We start from the raw sequence: 17,578 nt of genomic DNA on the forward strand, positions 1-17,578 counted from the left end.
GGGGAACAAGGAATAGTTTCCCTGTCAGAATTATGGAGAACATAAGAATTCATGACCAAATAGGAGATAGAGAACATTATGAAATGGAAAATGGATAATTGTGATTACATTAAATTGAAAAGGTTTTGCACAAATAAAGCCAATGCAACCAAAATTAGGAGGGAAGCAGAAAACTAGGAAAGAATTTGTACAACCAATGTCTCTGATAGTAGCCTCATTTCTAAAATACGTAGAGAATTGTCAAATTTATAAGAATACAAGTCATTCCACAATTGATAAATGATCAAAGGATATGAACAGGCAGTTCTCAGATGAAGAAATTAAAGCCATCTATAGTCATATGAAAAAATGCTCTAAATAACTATTGATTAGAGAAATGCAAATCAAAACAACTCTAAGGTACCACATCACACCTATCAGATTGGCCAAAATGATAAAACAGGAAAATGATAAATGTTGGAGAAGATGTGGGAAAAATGGAACTCTAATGCATTGTTGATGGAGTTGTGAAATGATCCAATCATTTTGAAGAGCAATTTGGAACTATGCCTAAAGGTCTACAAAAATGTGCATACCCTTTGACCCAGCAATAGCACTTCTAGGGCTGTATCCCAAACAGATCATACAAATGGGAAAAGGACCCACATGTACAAAAAATATTTATAGCAGCTCTTTTTGTGGTGACAAAAAATTGGAAATTGAGAGGATACCCATCAATTGGAGAATGGCTGAACAAGTTGTGGTACATGAATGTAATGGAATACTATTACACTATAATAAATTATGAGCAGGCAGACAGACTTCAGAAAAACCTGGAAAGACTTGTATGGACTGATGCTGAGTGAAGTGAGCAGAACCAGGAGGATGTCGTACACAGTAACAGCCACATTGTGTGATGACTAACTTTAATAGACTTAGTCATTTTCAGCAATGCAAAACATCTCCAAAAGTCTCATGATGGAAAATGCTATCCACATCCAAAGATAGAACTATGGAGTTTGAATGAATATTGAAGCATACTATTTCCTCTTTTTTTCTTCTGTTTTGTTTTGTTTCTCTTTCTTGTGGTTCGCTCTATTGGTTCTAATTCTTCCTTACAACGTGACTAATGTGAAAATACATTTAATAAGAATGTATATGTATAGCCTATATCATATTGCATGCCATCTTGGAGAGGGAGGTGAGGAAGGAAGGAGAGAAAAATTTAAAACTTAAGAGCTTGTGGAAGTGATGGTTGATAAATCAAAATAAATTAATAAAAACAGTGAAGTAAAAAAAATTTGGATGCTATACCACTTGGGGCATGTATGCTTAGTGTTGATATCGCTTCATTGTCTGTAGTATCTTTTAGTAATATGTAGTTTCCCATCTTCTCTCTTTTAATTAGGTCCATTTTTGTTTTTACTTCGTCTGAAATAAGGATTGCTACCCCTGCTTTTTTTTTTTACTTCAGCTGAAGCATAATAGATCCTGCTCTAGCCCCTTGCCTTTACTCTGTGTGTGTCTCTCTGCTTCAAGTGTGTTTCTTGTAAACAATATGTTGTGGGATCCCAGTATCCTATCTGATATCCCTTCTGGTATCCTATCTGCTATCTGCCTCCATTTTATGGGAGAGATGATCCCATTCACATTCACAGCTATGATTATTACCTGTGTATTTCCCTCTATCCTACTCTTCCTCCTTTTTGTCCTCTCTCTCCTTCTACCCTTTTCCTCCTTACCAGCACTTTACTTCTGTCTACCAGCTCCCCTTATCTACCCTCCCGTCTGTCAGACCCCACCCACTCTTTACTTGATCTCCTCACCTCCTACTTCCCTGTTGAGAAAGTTTATATTCAATTCATTGTGTATATGATTCCCTTGTTGAGCTAATGTTGATGAGAATAAGGTTCAAAGCAATGCTCATAGGCCAACCTCCCATCTTCCCCTCCACTGTAATAAGTCTTTCATACTTCTTCCTATGAAAGAATTTACCCCATTCTACCTCTCCCTTCCTTCTGTACCCATTGTACTACTCTTTCTTATCCTTTAATTTTTACATGTCATTCCCTTGAATTCACCTTATGTCTATACCCTCTGTTTATGTGTATTACTTCTAGCTGTACTATTAAGGATACAATTTTTAAGAATTACAAGTATCAACTTCCAATGTAGGAATGTAAATAGTTCAGCTCTATTGAATCCCTTGTTTTCTTTTCCCTTTTTACCTATATATACTTCTCTTGGATCTGGATATTGGAAGTCAAATTTTTGGTTTAGTTCTGGTCTTCTTATGAAAGCTTGAAATCCTTCTATTCCATTGAATAATCATTTTTCCCTTGATGTATTCTGCTCAATTTTTCTGGGTAGGTGATTCTTGGTTGTAGTTCTAGCTCCTTTGCCTTCTGGAATATCATGTTCCACAACCTCTGATCCTTTAAGGTTGCAGCTACCAAGTCCTATGTAATCCTAATTGTGACTCTTTGATATTTGAATTGTTTCTTTCTGGCCACTTGTAGTATTTTTACCTTCTCCTGATAGTTCTGAAATTTGGCTATAAAGAGAATCTCTTTCCTGATGTGATTGGTGGATTCTTTCAACTACCATTTTGCCCTCTGGTTCCAGGACATCAGGGCAGTTTTCCTTGATAATTTTTTAAAAGATGCTTTCCAGGTTCTCCTTTTGATTATGGCTTTCAGGTAGTCCAATGATTCCAATATTGGCTCTTCTGGATCTATTTTCCAGGTCTATTGTTTTTCCCATGAGGTATTTTATATTTTCTTCCTTTTTATTCATTCTTTTGAATTTGTTCAATTGATTCTTGATGTCTCATACAGTGATTAGCTTCCATTTGCCCAATTCTAACTTTTAAGGTGTTGTTTTCCTCAATTAGCTTTTGAACTTTCTCTTCTATTTCATAAATTGTACTCTTTGAGGAGTTGTTTTCTTCAGAGGATTTTTGTATCTCCTTTTTCCATTTGGCAAATTCTATCTTTTAAGCAGTTTTCTAAGCCATTGATTATTTTTCATACTTCCTTTTCCTCATTCTCATTTCTTTTCCACATTTTCTTCTACCTCTCTTATATGATTTTTAAACTCTGTTTTTGAGTTTTTCCATGAATTCTTTCTGGAATTGAGACAACTTTCCATTTTACTTTGGTGTTTTGTCCATAGGTGTTTTTACAATGTTGACATCTTCTGAGTTTGTGTCTTGGTCTTCCCTGTCACCATAGTAACTTTCTATGGTCAGGTACTTTTTTTTCTTGGTTTTTGCTCATCTTTTTTTTTTTTTTTTGCCTTTTTCCTTTCTTTTAAATTTGAGCTCTGCAGCTAGGGTGGAAGGGGCACTACCTCAAGTTTCTTGTGCCAGTGGCTGTAGGACCTGGTTGTTTACCTAGTGCTGCACTGATGTTGCCCTGAGGCCCCCAGGAGACCCTCATATCTGCTGTTGTCCTGAGGGATGGGGAGGGAGGCAGCTGGCACTGCTGGAGGCTTGGTGCTGAGCTGGGGTCTTACAGGTGGTGTCTAGTATGTGTTGAAGTCTGGGAGCATGTTTCTGCATTTCCCTGGGGCTGTATTGAAGCACATGGAAGCTCTCAGAGCTGGAGTCTGCCAGTTCCCCTGTCTATGCCAAGGCATGTGGGCATTTTAGTGTTTGCCTGCTCTACCACACTGGGGCTCAGGATCTCCCACTGATTTGCTGAAGTGGACCTTGCTGCTGGCTTGCTGGGAAGCTTCCTGTCTTGTAATGCACTACTCTTTTGCCCAAATGAGACAGACCTTTCTTTGCTGATCTTCCAAGGTTTTTTGGATGAAAAGATTGTTTCACCCCATCTTTTTGCTGGTTCTGTTGTTCCAGAATTTGTTTTGGAGTGATATTTTATGCTTATTGAGGTGAATATGGGAGAGTTATAGCAGTCTGCTGCTTACTCTGTCATCTTGGCTCCTGAAACATCCTATAAACATCATCAGCTAAACATTTTCAAAAATGTACTTATTTTTTTCCTGCTAATTCGACCTCTCTTCCTAACTTCTCTGTTATTGATGGGGCTACCATCATCCTTCCAGTCACTCAGGTATGCAACTCAAATGTCATCCTTAACTCCTTGATCTTCCTTTTACTCTGCCATAATCAGTTTGTTGCTAACAGCTATTAATTTTACTGTTGTTTACATATTTGTCATATTTCTCATAATTTTCTGCCTTGACGTTGCCACCACCCTGGTGCCATGTCTCATCACCTGATTCTTGGACTATAGCAATAGCCTACCAGTTGGGTGCCTTGCTACAACTTTCTCCCCATGCCAATCCATCATCCACTCATCTGTCAGTCATCTTCCTGAAGCTCAGGCATAACCATGTCACCGCTCCCCCACTCCAAGTCAATAAACTCCAGTGGCTCTCTATCTCCTCCAGGATCAAATATACTCTTCTGGTTGGCATTCAAAGCCCTTTTGAACCTGTCCCCAAATATACAGTTTGCCAAATTTCTTATACCTCACACTTCACTTCATGCTCTGTAATACAGGGACGCTGACCTTCTTGTTAGTGTTCCTTGAATAAGGCAGCCCATATCCAGACTCCAGATATTTCCACTGGTTGACTCCTTTGCCTGAAATTCTTTCACTTCTCATCTCTACCTCCTGGCTTCCTTTAAGTCTAATTAAAATCCAACTTTCTACAGGAAAACTTCACAGATCTCCCTCAATTCTGGGGTCTTTGTTGATTATTTCCAATTTTTCTTATATGTAGCTTGTTTGTATATAGTTGTCTTCATGTTGTCTCTCTCATTAGACTAAGTTCCTTGAGAGCAAGAATGTATTTTGCCTTTCTTTGGGGTGCGTACCACAGTGGCTGACACATAGTGAGCACTTAATAAATGTTTATCAAATAAATTTCTCAATATTTTTTGTTTTAGAAACTATTTCCCTTTTAAAGTTTCATGTTTATTTAGGTTTGTCAAGTAAGTGTTTTTGCATCTGTATCAAGAAAGAAAAACTGTTAGTGGCTGCATGGTGTATTTGTAAGATAGGTGAAAGAAGGTAAAGTATAAAAGAATATACTATTTTATTATCAGTTAACAAGACAGACAAATGGGGAAAATATTTTAACCTAATTCATTTATACTAATGAATTTGAAGGAAAACAAATCAAACTGTGGAATATACACAGACAGAGCAAAATCAACAGCTGAGAAATTTAAGGATGTTGTTTGGCATGTTAAAAAAAAAAGCACAAATATGTCATGGACACACTGCAACATACACAACCATGTTTCAACATTAAAGAGAATGCCACAACTTAAAATGTATTAGATAATGTTTCAAAATAATTAATTTTATAAAATCAAAATTAACTCTTAATTGTTTACCATTTTATGCAGAGAGATGTGCATCAAGCATGATGCACTTCAAACACACACAGATGTTAGATGCTTTCCTTGTGGGGAAGTTTTACTCATCTAATTTGAATATAGAAAAGAGTTAATTGCAATATTTAGCAGACAATGCTTCAAAAACTAATTAACTCAACACACTATTAGAGGGTAAGAATACAAATATGTTCAATGTTCAAGATAGAGTAAAAAGTGTGATTGAGAAACAAAAATTTGGAGACTATTGATTGAGAAACAAAAATTTGGAGACTATACAATTGAGAACAATACTGACTGCTTTGCAACATTCCATAATTTCTTATTAGAAAATGAATTGCCTTTGAATTAGCCTATCAAAAAAAAAAGGTCATTCTTGCCTCATCAGTTTAGTTAATCTAAAGACTTAGTTTCCTATGAGGTCCTCCTTCAACTGTGTTCCATTAAATTCAACCAACATTATAAGTGTCTATCATGTGCAAAGCATTGGGTTAGATGCTGGGGATACAAACAAAACAAAATCCTCAGTTCCTCCCCTGAAGGGACTTACATTTTACTTCCTCTGCTTTTCTTAGTCTCCTGCCCCCAAAGTCCTCACCCCAAGGGAAAATGAATCCAAAATAAATAGAGATGGGGCATTGTCTGGTTTGAGAAAAGAGATACTGCTGAAGAAAACTCTAAGGCTGTGAACTTAAGTATCTGTTGTCATGTTTAAGCTTTGATAGGTTCTTTCAAGCTTGTTTTTTGCTTCCTAGGTTAAATAGTTTTTATTTCTTTTGCAAGAAATTCATGGAAAAACTAACAGCTACTTTGTTTTGTTTCTTACTATGTGTGTGTATATAAATTAACCCTAAGGAGTTAGCATAGTGTTTTTTCCACCTCCATACATAATTCTTAATGTGCACAGAATGTTGTAAATCTGAAAAAAGTAATATGAATAAAAAGACATGAGTCATAATCAGAAATTTAAAAAAACTTTCAATTTTTTCCCCCTGAATATCCGAATGAATTAAATTAGATTGCAACCTATTTGATATATCTTTTATGTCTCTGGCTAATGTGTTGATAATGGACCAAAAGGAAAAATGTATTAATATAACAATGGATTTTAGACCACAATCATTCAAAACTGATTGTCTTATAAACTTTTGGCTAAAAATAAAATAAATTTTCATCATTCAGCTAGAGAGCTTGTAAAATTATCCTACGATTTTTCTACCATGTATTTGTGTGAGCAAGCATTTTATTCTTTATTCTTATTTTAATTTAAAATAAAAAATAAAATCAATGAAGAACCATATTCAAAATTGTGTTTATCTCACACTGAGCCAAATATTGCAAAAAGTTGTTCATTTTTAAAAAAAAAACAATATCCAAATTAAGTTTGTAACTGATTATTACATTATTCTAAACATCTTCAAAGTTGTCACTTATTTATGTTAAAGTATTATTTATATTCAAGAAAATAATAAATTTAACCTGAAGTCTTACAGATGATAGCAAGCATATGAAGTATTACTGAATTACTTCTTTCATTTCTTATACAATATTCCATATAAAATATTTTACCTATTCTACAATTAAAGTTTTATAATGGTATGTTTAGCATTCATAATTAAAGATAAAAATAATTTTTATATTTTAAAATTATAGAATGCATAGTTTAATTTTAAGTTTTTGAGGATTAAAATTATCATTTTGATTATTATAAGTAGTAATAATATTAAATTAACTTGGGGATTCATAATACATCTTTTTGGTTTTTGTTGCAAGAAGGTCAAGAAACAAAAAAGTTAGGAACTGGTCTTGTGGAAACTGCCCACATTTGAACTCAAAAGACCTGAATTCAAATCGCAGCTCTGTAACTCATTGAGTATGTGACTTTGGAGTAATTTCACTTTTCTGGGTTTCATTCTCGTCTTATGTAAAATAAAGAGATTAAACTAGCAAATGATTCCTAAGGTACCTTCTGTTCTAAATCAAAGAAGATTCTAGGAACTTTCTCCCTCCCCCCTCCAAAAAAGAAAACACAAAATAGTTCTTCGAAATTTACTTACAATGGCCTTTCCTGATATCTGGCATCACTTCTATCAACTATAGCTTCTTACAGCCTGCCTTCCATAATTAATGCAGAAACCAAGATTTCCTCACATGGATTTTTGAAAGACCTTCTATCTTAGCTAGAACAAAAGGCTTTAAAATAACATTTAACAGTTTTTTTTAATATAAAAATAAAGTGGTTTCATCATACAGATATTATGATAGAAAAACATCAGTAACATTCTTGAACACTTAGTTTTTGGAGTGACAACTCAGAGGTGACCTTTCCTGAGGGCTGTTTGAGGAAAGTCACTGTGGTTATTTCAAAAAGAAAGAAAATGTCCTGGGAAAGCTGCATGATTTTTGTTCTTTTCCTAGAAGAGCAGGACACAGTGACAAAGGTGAAAGATGACAAGAGGACAACAGAGTATTCCTCTGGCACTCTCCAAATGTCAGGAGGAAGGAAGGCCTCCAATGTGCAGGCTGGAGACTCCTTATGGTGAACTCAAGGGAGGACAAGAGCGAAGCAGGCTGAGCAGGCATAGACAGACATCAACAAGGCCTCACTGGAAGTCAGACACTGCGAAATCCAAAGAGATCACATGATTCATTTGAATATATTAGTATGGGAATAATGAATGAGGAAAATGTTTAATTTCTATCCAGACTTCAATAGGATAAAAACTTTGAGGTCAAAGGGTATGCTCAGCTCCAGTCCTCAGTAAAGTCTTTTCTTTGGTATGGGAGAGAGAGATGTATATCTTAGATAGCAGATGACATCCTCTTGTCATTCCAGAAGGTTTTAGTCAGAAGAAGAAACTTCATGAGTGCCCCACTTAGTTGGGAGTTGCTAAGGATAAGGATGAACAGATGTGGACAGGTAAATCACAATTTGCCATGGCCAATACCAAGTAATCACAGAGCTAGAAAAGTCAGCCTTGATGATAAAAAACATGAAAGAAAGAGAATAAAGAATTAGGAAGGAGACCAGAGACTTCAGAGCTCTGGTGTGAGCCTGAATACTAAGATCCTGGGCACTGTGGGCACTATGTTGCATTCTCCAGGTGTGTCTCTGCAGAGAGGTAATCAGCAGAACAGTTGAGACTACAGACAAAGAAAAGGGGATTGATGAAGTAATGAGCTTGAAAGGGAGAAAATAGTCAATTTCTTGTTTCCCAGTAAAGCCGTAGAAGGTTACATTCCCAGAGAATGTCCCCTGCAAGAATATCTGGTACAAAGCATTGTACCCCACCAAGAACATCGTGGAAATAATGAAAGAGATTAGCAGAGAGATTAGTAGAAACTAGGCTACCAGTGCCTTGACTCTCCACTTCAGCCAAAGGAAAATGGGATGAGTGAAGTTTGCAATCTTCACACAGAAGAGGACACTAAGCCAAGTGGCACACCATATTGTGACCGAATTGACAAAAACAGCAAATACCAAGGTACTGGTAGGTAGGCTCCATGGAGTATTGTAGGTGAGGAAAAGAGCAGTTGTGTATCCTTCCAAGCCACAGCAGGCAAAGGCGGGAGGCACCCAAACTGATCAGGATCATGTCACAGGGAGACAGCCGGTGGTGTCAAACCCACTCTCTTCCCAGGAACACAACAATGAAGCCATTAGTCATGATGCCTAGGAAGCACAACAAGACATAGAGAACCATGGCAAAGATTGTTAATGGTCCCAACATTTCAGTCCCTCCTACAATTATTGCTCTTGCTTAGGTTTCTGCTGGCCTCTGATTCATGGAGCTCCTGCTTTGTTTGATGAGATGTGCAGGGAGAATATTCTACCCTTTCTTTCTAAGCCACAGGATAACTAAAGAATTCTGTAGGGTTGGAGAGAAAAGGTCCACACAGCTCTGTGTGGATGCAAATTTCCACCAGCCTCAGTTACCACTGCTCTTGTCAAATGCATGTGATTTGCATACCTTGCCTGGATCAGTGAAAATAATTTTTTCTGGCCTCCTGTCATGGAAAGTGAGCATGTCTATCATAGATCAAGATCTGGAAGGGTCTTTAGGGACCATCTAGTCTAACACCCAAATTTTGTGAATGAAAAAAATTGAGATCCAGAGATGTTGTGACTTGCCCAAGGTCACACAGGTATTAAGCACCAGAGGTGGGATTTGAACCCATGTCTTTTTATTTGAGAGCTACTGATCCTTTCACACTACCAAGCTGCCCACAACCCTACCCCTTGAAAACAAAACTATTCTTTCAGACAACCTGCCAACACTTGGAGTATAAGGTTTCTAATAAGTAAGTGTAAGAGACAGAAGAATTACTTTTTTGTTACTATATGTACAAAGTGTTCTTTTTCAAAGATGAACACTCCTGCTGTAGCAAGCTTTATCTATGTTAAATGAACAGAGGTGAGAGCACAAATGGTAAACCAGTCAATAATCTCAGCTTTGAAAATGGACTAGGAGTCTAAGATGATCCAGAAAGAAAAAGCATGGAAAGAGAATGTCCGGGAAAGGAGGGCAAGCTTCTAACAGGAAGACAATTGGAGTCTGCCAAAGACCCTTACAGAAAATAACACGGAAAAGCCAGACATCCCTTCCCTAGAGCCCTGGAGGATTGAAGCCAAGAACAGAACCAGCCATAACAACCAGCTAGTAAATTTTCTTTAGGAAAACCAGAATAAAGATGAATGTGTGAAAGGTATTTTAAATATTCCCTATGTCAGAGCCACCAAACATCCAGGAGGTTGAAGGAAATCATAATATACTAATTAGAAGTGGTCTGAAGCCCAGAAGAGGAATAGCCAAAGAACAATTTCTGTGAAAATGGCAGAGTTACTGCAGTGTCCGTGAATGCAAACTCAGTAAGAGTCAATAGATGATGTGACAGCCAAAAGTTTAACTTTAAGCTCCGTTAATAGAAATATGGTGTCCAGAATCAGGGAGATTTATAGTTCCATTGTTTTCTGCCCTAGTAAGAGCACATTTTAAGTGTCATGATCCGTTTTAGGTGTGACGTCTTAGGAAGAATGCTGAAAAGATAGAGGCCATCAGAAGAGGCAGGAAACTATTCCATTTGGGAGTTGGCTCAAGGTCTGGGTTTGTTTACCCTGGAAAAAAGAAAAAGGAATAATGGCTATTCTTAAGTACTTAAATAAGAATTTTAGTTTGATTTTCTCTTTTTACTTGTCCTGAAAGCACAGAATTAGGAGCAATGAATAGAAACTGGAAAGGGACAGATTTTGTTTTGATGGAAAGAAAAATTTCCTGAAAAATAAAGTTACTTCAAAATTAAATGGACTACCTTAACAGGTCATGAGTTCTAAAAAATTGAGAGTCTTAAAATGCAGGCTGGAAGATTACTTGTCAGGTATATTTTAGTGCAGGTTCCTACTCAGGTATAAGTTGTCACGGGCAGTCACTGAGATCCCTTCAAACTCTAAACATCTCTGATTCCATGAATGTTTTAGACCAAAATGGAGAGCACCGTTCTCAAGCTTGGGTGCCCGCACTTGAAACAAAGTCTAGGAAATGAGGGACAGAAAAGCTAAGGAACCTTGAAGCCTGTCTAGTATAATGACTACTGGCTTTGCAAAACAACAACCCAAAAAAAAAACACCTAGGCTTTGCTCTGCTCCTCTGAGGCCACAAATTGGTGACCTGTGCCAATCTGTGTCATTAAAAAGCAACTGGTACCACAATGGAGTGCTGGGCCTGCAGTCAGGAAGACCTGGTTTCAAATTCAGCTTTAGGTACTTAGTAGCTATGAGACCCTGGCCAAGTAACTTAACCTCTGTTTGCTTCAGTTTCCTCAACTGTAACAATGAGGATAATAATAGCACCTGCCTTGCAGAGTTGTTGTAAGGATAAGGTGAGATTGTATTTCTAAAGTATTTAGCAAAGTGCCTGTTATATAGTAGGTGCTATATAAATGCTTTATTTTGGCTCAGATTCTTTAAGAGTATAGCCAAGGGTTTTTCGTAAGGGATTTTTATAATCTAACAAATAGCTCACAAATGTTCAGATACCTTAAGAGTACTTAAGAAGTGGATCTTTAATAAACCTTGCCTTTGGCTGAAATAAATAGTGTTGAGTTGAGCTCCTCAGTATAGCATTATTGCTGTAAATCACCTAACCGGGTTCAAGTGAGTCTATCAGCCAAGAGAGAATGAGTGGACCACAGGTACCACAGAAGAAACCACCTTTATCTAAAGAGATCACACTTGACAAAGCTCAACCATCAAAAGAAACTGATTCATTAATGAATGCTAGTAGTGGTGACTCCAGTAAGGAAGATGCCATAAGTATCAGTGGCATTACTACAAGATCTGAGTCTGATGAAGAGAAAATCTTGTCTGAAATCCAACAGAAGAAATGAACACTAGAAAAATTAAAAGTGACTATGGACAAATACCTCCCAAACTCACAAGATACGGTTAATATCCAAGAATCTTCAGAGGGAGACAGAGATTACTTTAGAAATAAATCTTCAAGAGAAGAAGGCTATTTCATGTCACTAGTTTTCTGCCAAGCAACCTCCAGCCCCAGGCATATAAGCATGCATTGGAAAATATCAGAGGAGCCAAGAACATTAGAAAATTCTTGTATCAGCTCTTTGAAACAATTGAATTAACTTACTAAAGCAAGCAAGGTTCTGAGGATCAGCAGAATTACCATAAGGCCCTATCTGAGCTGTGGATCAAGAGGAATAGGAGCTAGTCTGAAAAGGTGGATGGTTATACACAGCTCCTAGAAATCCTGACTCTGAACATGTTCCACAGCATTGCCCTGAAATTACAGTCAGCCTTCATGGACCTCATACCTAAAGCCCAAGGTCTCCCAAGCAGCCTACAAGACAAGCTCCAATAGGCCTGTTATGACATGCAGGAGCTTCAAACCACCTTTCCCTAAGTAATGGGTTTGAAGATCTAGACAAGCACCATCTGACCCAGAGTCAGTTTAAGCTGACCCAAGCCTAGGGAAGTATGGAAGAATTGTTTTGTTTCTTAGAGGATAGTATTCCTTCTGGTTGGAGTGTAGGACTACTTTACACCACTGAATATCCTTTCACAGGTAATGGCACTCCTTAAAGAAAAAAAAATATCTTGAATTGTGATATGGAATCAGGCTGATACTTTCAGATTCCTAGGAAGCAGTCTAGTGTTAGTTTATAGTTAATAACTGCACTCTGTATACATTTCAGATTATGCAAATAAAGTTACATTGAAAATTTTTTAAAAATGCTTTATTTCCTCTTTTCCTCCCCTTTACCTAATGCCATGGTTTCCCCAGGGTTTAGCTCTAGAGAAATCCTGACTTTTCAATAGGAGAAGTAGGTTAACTATCTTTCAGATTCATTTAGTTCATCACACTCATTAATCTATTTTTGACTGCAGTCTGGGATTTCCCAAAAAGGGGGGAGAAAAAGTGGCACCCAATACATCATGTGAGTTAGGCATAAGACAGTATACTTTATTCCCATACAGAAAGCAGGGACAAAGAGACTTACAGTGTTCATTGATATAATGATTTAAATAGGATTGATAAATTCAATTTTTAGGAACATTGCAATATGCTAGGAGTCTGATAGCAAGCCTCATCAAGATAAAATGCAGCCTAACAATTCTTCTAATTAGACTTTCACATTTTACTTCTGCTGAGCACAGTACAATCAAATGCCAAGCGTGATCCAAGGATATCCTTTTATGGTGGCCTCTCTCTCTCTCTCTCTCTCTCTCTCTCTCTCTCTCTCTCTCTCTCTCTCTCTCTCTCTGATGCTGACTCTTCCCTTGGCACCAGATCACTCCAGCTACTGTTATTACGACTACAATCAACCACTACAATCATCCACCATAGTGGATACTGAACTCACAGCCTCACTAGTCTCTCAGGACCTCAGAACCCTCCGAAACTTACTAGCTTGCCTAGTCACCAGTTGAGCAAAAGATGAACAAGAAAACTGAGGCAGCCCCATCCCAACTACAAATTGGCTAGCCAGTACATGTATGAATGAATATATGAAGGCAGGAAGGGAATAAGCTTTCCAAAATCTCCCCATCCCAACCCCACTCTCCCAGACACAGTTCCAAAATGTCTTCCTTTCAAACCTGGAAAGAAAGAATAATACTGGGGGTCAAGGTCATCCCTTTAGAATATCCCCAAAGTTCTAGCTCTTCAACCAGCTAGGGAACTTAAACTAAAGATGTTTATATAACCAGAAACATGCAAGGGAATGCTCAAGTTTCCTTAAAGTCACCAGGAAGAAAAAGGAAAAACACCCACTACTCATGAATGAAACTTGTCTAGAAACCAAAGAGGTTCACCCAAATGACTCCAGAAACAAAACTTGGAAAAGGGGGCTTATTCAGGATATATAGCAGGCCTGAAGAACATAGCACCCATGGGTCACTTGCAGTCCGACAAATCAGCTAGCAAGTGGTACATTGCACAGGCCTGCCCTAGTCAGTTTCTGCTTCTCCTTCCCTTTTCTCCCAATGCATTCCTCTTTCTCACCTCTGACTTTTTTTTAATATGATCCCCTCAAAGTCAGAAAACACAGTCTACAGGATAGCTAGGTGGCACAATGGAAAGAGCACTGGCCCTGAAGTCAGAAGGACCTGAGTTCAAATCCAGTCTCAGACCAAATACTTGACACTTACTAGCTATGTGACCCTGGGCAAGTCACTTAACTCCAACTGCCTAAAAGAAAGTACACTCTACTTTCTTCTAGGTATAACCCTTCTAACTACTTTAATAGAGATACAGTTCTTAAGAGTTATAAGTCTCATATTCCAATGTAGGAATGAAAAAAGTTTAAAGTTGTTGAATAACTTGTTTTTTTTTTCTTTCCAATTTACCTTTTTATGCTTCTCTTGAATCTTTTGTTTCAAAATTAAGTTTTCTGTTTAGCTCTGGTCTTTTGATCAGAAATGTTTGAAAGTCTCATATTTCATTGAATGAACACTTTTTTTCCCTGTAAGATTGTGCTCAGTTTTGCTGAGTAGTTGATTCTTGGTTATAATCTAAGCTCCTTTGCTTTTCAGAGTATCATATTATAGGCCTTTCAGTCCTTTAATGTAGAAGCTGCTAAATCATGTCTAATCCTATGACTCCTCAATATTTGAATTGGGTTTTTTTTTCTGGCTGTTTACAATATTTTCTCCTTGACCTGAAAATTCTGGAATTTGGCTATAATATTCCTGGAAGTTTTCATTTTGGCATCTCTTTCAAGAGGTGATTGGTGTTTTCCTTGTATGACTATTCTATCCTCTGATTTTAGGATATCAGGGAAGTTTTCCTTGATAATTTCTTGAAAGATGCTGTCCAAGCTATTTTTTTCATCGCGGCTTTCAGGTAATCCAATAATTCTTAAGTTTCTCTCTTGGGTCTATTAATCAGGTCAGTTTACTTTTTCTTCCATTTTTCATTCTTTTGTTTTAGTTTGATTAACTCTTGATGTGTGACAGAGTCATTAGCCTCCACTTGTCTAATTCTAATTTTTAAGTTGTTTTCTTCAGTTAGCTTTTGTAATTGCTTTTCCATTTGGCCAGTTCTGCTTTTTAAGGAGTTGTTTTCTTCAATGGCTTTTTGTACCTTCTTTTCCATTTGGCAAATTCTACTTTTTAAGGAGTGTTTTCTTTTTCCCAGCTGTTGACTCTTTTTTTTCATGATTCTCTTGCACAACTCTCATTTCTTTTTTTCCATTTTTCTTCTACCTTTATTATTTGATTTTTAAAATCATTTTTGAGCTCTTCCATGAGAACTTCTGGAACTTGAAACTGATTGATATTCTTCTTTAATGCTTCACATGTAGGCATTTTGGCATCATAGTTCTCTTCTGAGTTTGTGTTTTGATCTTCCTGTCACCATGATAGCTTTCTATGATCAGGATTTTGTTTTGTTTTGTTTTGTTTTTTGCTTCTTTTTTTGAGCCTACTTCATGGTTTTTAAAGTTGAGCTCTGCTTCTGGAGTACAGGGGACACTGATTCAATTTTCTTGAGCTAGGGGCCAGAGTGCTGGTCACTGGCTTCCTGTGCCAGGACCTCTGGGGCTAGCAGCTGGTGTCAATTAGCCTAGTCTAGCAAACTATACTGTGGCCTCTGGGCCTGCCAGGCCTGACCACTAGCCTGCTACATCTGGAGGCTTTATGGATGGCGCACTAAGCCTCTGGCCTAATGAACCAGGATGTGAGGCCTAGGTTGCTGATCTGTGATGGGGCTAAGAACATCACCTGGCTTTGTTGACCTGGGTCAAAGAGTTCATCCTTTTGGGATTCTCCACTGACCAGGTGACTCAGCTTGGTCTCTTTGTGCTGTTTGCAACCAATTATTTGCTGAATACTGGGCAATGAGCTGATCACCCTTCTGATCTGGCTGGATGCTCAACTGCACTCACCCATGTACTTCTTCCTCTACAACCTCTCAGTCACTGACATCTACTACACAATCAGAGGGGTCCCAAAGATGTTAGCATAGATAGCATCTCATGAAGGTAAAAGCCATCTCCTACCCTCAATATGTATCCCAGCTCTTCTTCTCTTTGGCATTGGACAGAATCAAGTTTCTACTGTTGGCAGCAATGGATTATGACTGTTATGTGACAGTGTATAAACCCTTTCAATATATCATGGTCATGTGCCATGGAATATATGTATGTGGACCTGGGCATAGCCTCCTGGTTTATTCACTTGGTCAATTCAGCGGTCACAATAAAGCTCCCCACATGTGGACAAAATATATTGAGCCAAGTGGCCTGTGAGACCCTGGCCAAGGTGAGGCCACCCATGCAGCCCACAACACTCCTGAGTGCCACCCAAACAGATTAAAATATAATTGGGAAATGTTTAACAAAACAAAAAATATAATAAAATACAATCTTAATATGTGATATTGCAATGATCCCTATGTACAGTTTAGTGGCACCCATTTCTATTTGAGTTTGAACCCACTGATCTAATCCAATCAAGAGCCAGCATAACTTCAAGAACAAACCTTTCCAAACTAAGATATTTCCTTTTTCGACAGATTTACCAAACTGGTAGGTGATAATGATACTATTAATATCTACCTAGATTCTAGAAAAGAATGTGATAAAACATCTTTACTGTGCTTATGGAGAACATGGAAAAATTTGGATTGGACAATAGTATAGTTAGATGGATTGAGAAATGGCTTAATGGCCACATGATAATTTAATGTCACTGTAACCAGGGATGTCCAGTAGAGCACTGTTTGTCTAACATTTTTGTCAGTAATAGCATGCTCAGAAAATTTGCAGATAATACGATATTAGGAGAGATAGCTAGTAGGATGGATAAGGGAGTTCATTAGCAAACCAGTCACTAAATGAACTTTTGTTAAACACTTATTATGTGCCAGGCACCCATTAAGGTCTGGGGATACAAATAATAAAAAACATAGATCCTGTCACCAAAGAGATCGCATTCTAATAATTTTAACATGATAATACTATATAAATACAAGAACTGTACATACATCCTCAAAAAACTCTCAATTAAACCAGCCATTCTCTCTACTTATCATCCTATTTCTCTCCTTTCTTTTGTGGCTGAACTGCTTGAGAAGACCATTTACAATAGGTACCTCCATTTCCTTCTCACCTCTTCTTAACTCTCTACAATCTGGCTTGCAGACTTATCATTCAAACAAAACTATTCTCTCCAAAGTTACTAATGATCTCTTAATTGCCAAAATGCAATGTCCCTTTTGTTTATAAAATTTATTTATTTATTTACTTATAGTTTTCAACATTCACTTTTATAAGATTTTTGAGTTCTAAATTTCCCCCTATTCCCTCACTTCCTCCTCCCCAAGATGATATGCAACCTGATATAGGCTATACATACAATCATACTAAACATTTTTCCACATTACAAATGTTGTAAAGAAGAATCTGAACTAAAGGGGAAAGCCACAAGAAAAGAGAGACAGGCAGACAGAGAGAGAAAGAGATGGGGGTGGGGAGAGAGACAGAAAGAGAGAGAGAGAGAGAGAGAGAGAGAGAGAGAGAGAGAGAGAGAGAGAGACAGAAACAGAGACAGAGAGAGAGACAGAGACAGAGACAAAGACAGAGAGAGAGAGTAGTATGCTTCAATCTGTGTTCAGACTCCACAGTTCTTTTTCTGGATATGGATGGCATTTTCCATCCTCAGTCTTTTGGAATTGTCTTAGATCATTGTATTGTGTATTGCTGAGAAGAGCT

The 17,578-nt window shown here is 37.6% G+C and overlaps 3 pseudogenes; 2 read left to right on the plus strand and 1 right to left on the minus strand.

Annotated features, from left to right (window-relative positions):
• Positions 1-8,152: 8,152 nt before the first annotated feature.
• On the minus strand, positions 8,153-9,081 carry LOC110216201 (taste receptor type 2 member 41-like; annotated as a pseudogene).
• A 1,751-nt stretch (positions 9,082-10,832) lies between these two features.
• Positions 10,833-12,446, plus strand: LOC110216200 (perilipin-3-like; annotated as a pseudogene).
• Positions 12,447-13,756: 1,310 nt separating this feature from the next.
• LOC110216199 (olfactory receptor-like protein OLF3) lies at positions 13,757-16,181 on the plus strand (annotated as a pseudogene).
• Positions 16,182-17,578: the final 1,397 nt, after the last annotated feature.

Source organism: Phascolarctos cinereus, unplaced genomic scaffold (genome assembly GCF_003287225.1).
Source record: "Phascolarctos cinereus isolate Bilbo 61053 unplaced genomic scaffold, phaCin_HiC Scaffold_1;HRSCAF=81, whole genome shotgun sequence".
Classification (NCBI taxonomy): domain Eukaryota; kingdom Metazoa; phylum Chordata; class Mammalia; order Diprotodontia; family Phascolarctidae; genus Phascolarctos; species Phascolarctos cinereus.